The sequence below is a fragment of the Enhydra lutris genome, unplaced genomic scaffold, assembly GCF_002288905.1.
Source record: "Enhydra lutris kenyoni isolate GAN:26980312 unplaced genomic scaffold, ASM228890v2 scaffoldscaffold1, whole genome shotgun sequence".
NCBI lineage: Eukaryota > Metazoa > Chordata > Mammalia > Carnivora > Mustelidae > Enhydra > Enhydra lutris.
This window is the reverse complement of record NW_019154085.1, coordinates 49,832,564-49,838,255: the sequence shown is the minus strand read 5'-3', so window position 1 is coordinate 49,838,255 and position 5,692 is coordinate 49,832,564. Positions and strand designations below refer to the sequence as shown.

At 42.8% G+C, this 5,692-nt stretch overlaps 1 pseudogene; it reads right to left on the bottom strand.

The window, feature by feature from the left end:
- Positions 1-3,571: 3,571 nt before the first annotated feature.
- On the bottom strand, positions 3,572-4,512 carry LOC111140287 (annotated as a pseudogene).
- Between the last annotated feature and the right edge of the window lie 1,180 nt (positions 4,513-5,692).

The following is a 5,692-nucleotide window of genomic DNA, read 5'->3' as shown; positions in this document are numbered from 1 at the left end:
AGAGGGAGCATGTGTTGGAGGAGCAGAGGGAGAGGGAGAGAGACTCTCAAGCAGATGTAGCACTGAGCTCAGAGCCCGATGCTGGGCTCAGTCTCATGATCCTGAGATCATGACCTGAGCCGAAACCAAGAATCAGAAGCTTAATGGACTATGTAATGCCCCTTTCTCATTTTCCTTAAGTTAACACCATGGAGAGTACTTCTTAAAAAAAAAAAAAAAGGTTTTATTTATTTATTTGAGAGAGAATGAGTGTGAGTGGGGGAAAGGGCAGAGGGAGAGGGAGCAAGGAGCCTGGTGTAAGGCTTGATCCTAGGACCCTGGGATCATGACCTGAGCTGAAGACAGATACTTAACTTCCCGAGCCACCCAGGTACCCCTCAAGTACTTTTATTTATTTTTTTAAAATATTTTTATTTATTTATTTATTTGACAGACAGAGATCACAAGTAGGCAGAGAGAGGGAGAGGAGGAAGCAGGCTCCCTGCAGAGCAGAGAGCCCTATTTAGGGCTTGATCCCAGGACCCTGGGATCATGACCTGAGCCGAAGGCAGAGGCTTTAACCCACTAAGCCACCCAGGCCCCCCCCCCCCTCCGATCCCAAGTACTTTTAAATCCTGAAATGCAAACTGAGATAAAGAAAGACAGTTACTGGGGTGCCTGGGTGGCTCAGTGGGTTAAAGCCTCTGCCTTCGGCTCAGGTCATGATCCCGGGGTCCTGGGATTGAGCCCGCATAGGGCTCTCTGCTCAGCAGGGAGCCTGCTTCCTCCTCTCTCTCTGCCTGCTTCTCTGCCTACTTGTGATCTCTGTCTGTCAAATAAATAAATAAAATCTTTAAAAAAAAAAAAAAAAGAAAGACAGTTACTGATGGTTTACATGTATGTGTGTTGGAAAGCAGGATGGTACCATTGTTTTTTAAAGCTTTTAACTACAGGAAAAAAGTATGTCCAATTTCTAACAAACATCTTTTTTTTTTTAAATCCAGTATCACTGTAGCTTTTCCATATACATCAGGTGAATCATCTATAGGCTATAAAGATTGGTGTCACAAACTAACAGGCTGGGTTTCAATCCTAAAATCTCAAGAGGAGCTAATGTCCTTCACAGGCTTCTCACATTTGGAATTTAGAAGCTTCCATTCAGAATGACTCAAGATAAATTCCCCACATTTGTCAAAACTTGTGGATATATAAAGAATTTTTTCTTCTGTCCAAAGACAGTTTTGTTCTCTCATAGTCAGTGGGTGGGGGAGTGCTAGTACTTCTTGTTGATAAAATATTTATAAGGCAATATTTTCAATGTTATACAATTGAGATGGTAAACACATTTATATGAAATTTAATGAGGCCAAGTGGGAATGTAGTTAAATATCTTTTTAGAAATCTTGGCAAGTTAAAATGGAGATTAAGATTCTAAGTCATTTTAAAACAGGATTCAATAATTTGTTATCTTTCAGCCCTTTCATAATTGTAGCGGGGAGTCATACAGAAAGTATAAATATTAAGATTCCTTCTGCTGTTATTTGTTTGGCTTGTCAGTGTCTCTAGAGCTTCTTTTTCCTTTGTTCAGACCACACACTTGGCTAAATGTTATCATTTGCATTTTGATAATACACTGGGTTTGTTAGTGGCAGAAAAATCTTTATAAATAAATTAGAAGAAATTTTAAGATGTTTCATTTCTGTATGTAAACATCTATTGGCACAAAGAGCCCCATGTCGTCAACAGAACTTTCATACTACAGTAGAGTTTTGGAATATGCAGTAAGGAGGCGTTAGTAATTGAACAGATAGTCCAAGGAGTCTTGGTCTAAGAAGACAATCCTCCATGGGCTGATGCCCTTCTAAGCAAATTCTATTAAGAACGGAGGTTTATTTTTTTATTTTTTTATTTCCAGATCATCCTCTACATTATAAGTGAAACCCATACCTTAAATATAAAATTGGCTGGTACAAGTTATTTTAAAAAGTTCACTTTGATTTTTGAAGCAAGATTGTATGATAGAGTTTTAGTCCTGCATTTAATTAATTAACTAATTAAAAAGATTTTATTCATTTATTTATTTTAGATGCGGGGTGCTGGGGACAGAATGCACATGCGAGCCAGTGGGGGAGAGGAAGAGAGAATCCTGAGCAGACTCCGCACTGAGCATGGAGCCCCATGTGGCGCTCAGTCACATGACCCCTAGATCATGACCCTAGCCAAAATCAATAGTCAGATGCCCAATGTACTGAGCCACCCAGGCACTCCAGTCCTGCATTTTATGAGTTCCACCCACTTCCTACCTCTTAAGAAACTTCAGCTTCTGTCTGCCTGAACATTCCCAACGTGCTTAGGGGAGCTGGTTTCCCTGAGTGTGCCTAGGGTGCTCTGTGTTTGCCTAGCCATCCTCATTATTCCCACAAAATCAGGTGCCTTATGGCAAAAGAAGCTTGATGTTTTCTCTCTGAGCAGCATTGGACAGTAGAATGCCTATCTGTCCAGTGCTGCTGTGTAGCATCTCTTGGGTCCTGCTGATGGAAAGACTTCCTTTTGGCTGGACTGATGATAAAAAATTCAGTATCCTGAGGACCCGAGGCTGCCACACTACACCTCCTTCCCCATTCTGACTTCTCAACCATTATTACGTACTGCCTAAAGTGTTGAGAAAGATTTATCTTCCCTCTTTGGCTGGAGGCACTCCCTTCCATTCCCATTGGATTTGAGAAGTTGGAAATAGGCATCAAACCCCACTTGTCCTTTTATTGTGTTGTGTAAGTCTGTTTTCCCGTGTAAAGGTAAAAAAGAACCTGTTCTTAGTCTTACCTGGGACCTAGAAAATTCATCTTAAATCAGGCTTATTCCTTCCGCCTAATATGGTCATTGTGATCTCAATCCATTCATTATCTTATTTCTCAGTCCTCTTCTTGATGGGTCAGTTCTCTTCTTTCTGATTTCTGTGGGTACATGACATCATAAGTTACACAAATGATTACAAAGTAGGTGGGAAAAAAGCAAAGCTCTCTTTCTTTAATAGAACTTCCTTTTTAAGCCATTATTCTCACTTGGCAGTGGAAAACGATCTTGTCACCTTTATGTATTCTAGTCAACTGCATTATAAATGTTTCTTTTGTGTAAATGTTCAGTCAGATTTGCATATTATTATCTTAGCTGTTCCGAGCTCTGTCTCCCAGTCTTCTCTTTTCCCTACTATTGGTCCTGCTTCTGTTTCACTGGGCTCAAGGTTCTGTTAGCTGGCAGTGGTAAGAAGAGAGGGAGTTTGCTTATGCGGAGAGCATATGGTGTGGCAGCATACAGGCTGGTCCCCTCCCTTAGTCTCATTTCTTGCCCAGGTGCCAATGCAGTCCAGCTGTTGATGTCTGTAGTTGAATTTCTAGACATGGAGGATGCCCGGCATTGGCTCTTCTCTTTGTCATGGTAGATGATCTTCTGTGTCCAACTGGTACCCTTTATAGCATAATGCAGGGGATCCTGTAGATGCAGCATTGCCTCCCCTCCCCTCTTTTCAAGTTTTTGCTATTGTGGTTCTCTTCATCCTTTTTTTTTTTTTTTTTTTTTTAAGAGAAGTATGACTTTATTTTCTTGTTTCACAAATAAAGTTGGCTGAATTGGTTGCTTTTTGGTGACTAGTCAAGGAGACCAATCCCATATCCTTGTCCAACTCCTCCAACTCTTCCCTTGTTTCAACCTTGGCTGGGGCTGGGGCAGGAGCAGGTGCAGCAGTGGTGGCCGTGGCCACAGGCGCATCAGCCACAAAGGCAAAAGGATCAGCTGAGAAGGCCTGAACCTTTGCAGTGAGTGGGAAGGGGTCATCAGCCTCTGCAGACAAAGCCATGTCCCATTTGTATCCATTAATGATAGAAAGGGGCACAGATGCAACAGCTGGGTAGCCTGTCTGCAGACATACACTGACAACATAGTGGACACCGTCCAGGAAGTTAGAATGCAGTTTCCTCAGTGTTGTCGGGCACTTCAGGGTGTTTGCCATTGTCAAACACGAGCTGGATGAGCAGCTCACAGGAGAAGGGGGAGATGTTCAGCATGTTCAGCAGTGTGGTTTGCGGGCTCCCACTTTGTCTCCAGTCTTAATCAGCTGCATATCAGTCAGGATTTCACTGGTGCCCCTGAAGACTTTCGTGGTGAAGCCTAGAGCCTGGAAGATGCAAGACTTCTTGGGCCCCAGACTAGTGTTCTGGGCTGGCATGGTGACTTCACATAGGTCTATGGCACCAGCTCACACCTTGCTGACCGGCAGCATGTCCCTGATCTCAGTGAGGTCCTCCTTGGTGGGCACAAAGCGCATATTTCCCCGGATGTAAGGCAACAGTTTCTCCAGAGCTGGTTGTTCTCTAGATGCCCTTGGAGGGGGCTTGTGCATCACGGTGTTCTTGCCCATCAGCACAACAGCCTTCCCCACAGGGACATGAGAATATGCTGCATCTGCTTGGAACCTACATTGTGTGCTTCCACAGTGAAGCATTTTGGATAATCATCCAAAAGTTGGATGATCTTAAGGAATTAGTGGACTTTCATCCTGCCTTGTCTTCCCTGAGCATCAAGGTGGTGTGTCAGGAGTTTGTCACGTAGGGATGAAAGACAATGTTATTCTCACAAGGGTGCCTGGGGAGACCTCCTTATTCTTTTGGCTGGCCTCTTTTGGGGCTGAATCATTTTACCAGATACTTTCAAGTGCCTATTCTAAGTTCACAAAAGTTCACAAAAGACCTGGAAAATCCCCACTCCCTCAGACTTCCTGTTTAGGAAACCAGAGGTGATGGTTACTTGTTCCTTCTCCTCTCTACTGACCCTTTTCCCAGGCCTGCTCGGCATCCTGCTAGGCCTGCTACTTACCACAGAAGTGGTTGGCAATCCCCTCTATCCAAAATCACCCTCACACTTCTGGGGAAATGCTCTTAGGCACCCACCTTCCCCTTGGGAGTACAGTAGAAAGTGAGGTATGGGGTGTCCCAAATATGTGTTTTATTATTTTTTTTTAAAGTATGATTTTCCAACTTGTTGTGTATTTAGTGTTCTGGAAGAGAAGGATAGGAACATAGAATAAATCTTCATGTCCTCTCCTGACTGTTTTTATCTTACAACTAGCTAGATATGCACGGAACAGTTTGTATTCTGAGTCTTTGTGAGTGTGCATGAGTGTGTGTGTGTGTGTGTGTGTGTGTGTGTGTGTGTGTGTGAGAGAGATGGGTGTTTGTTTTGAAAGTAGAGAGTTGTTAAGGGGAGGAGGGAAGCTGAAATCATCACTCTGTTTCAAGTTGCAGGTTGATAGGGATGACCCATTAGGGAAAAAAGACTTGATATATGGAGAGGGGAGAGCATTGCTGGAATGATGAAGAGGGGATGGTAGCTTGTGCTCTGTCTGCCTACCTGCACCTTTTGTCTTTTGCTTTTCAGTTGAAAGTTTCCTGTCTTATTCACTCTTGCCTGATTATTGCTTTAGGTGTTCTGAATAATGTAGCTGAGTCCTTAATTAAGGATCAGAGAAGATATCAAAACTTTTGAGAGGTCCATATTTTGGACTTCCTAGATTTTTTCCCAACAGCTTTGTGTTGTGAGTTTAAAGTAGCAATATTCAACCAGGAGAAAGCAATAAAAGCTTACAGATAATCATGGTTAGGTTTGTAGATTGATTGTTTTCCTGAACAAAAATGTGAACTTCTCCCATAATGGTAATTGT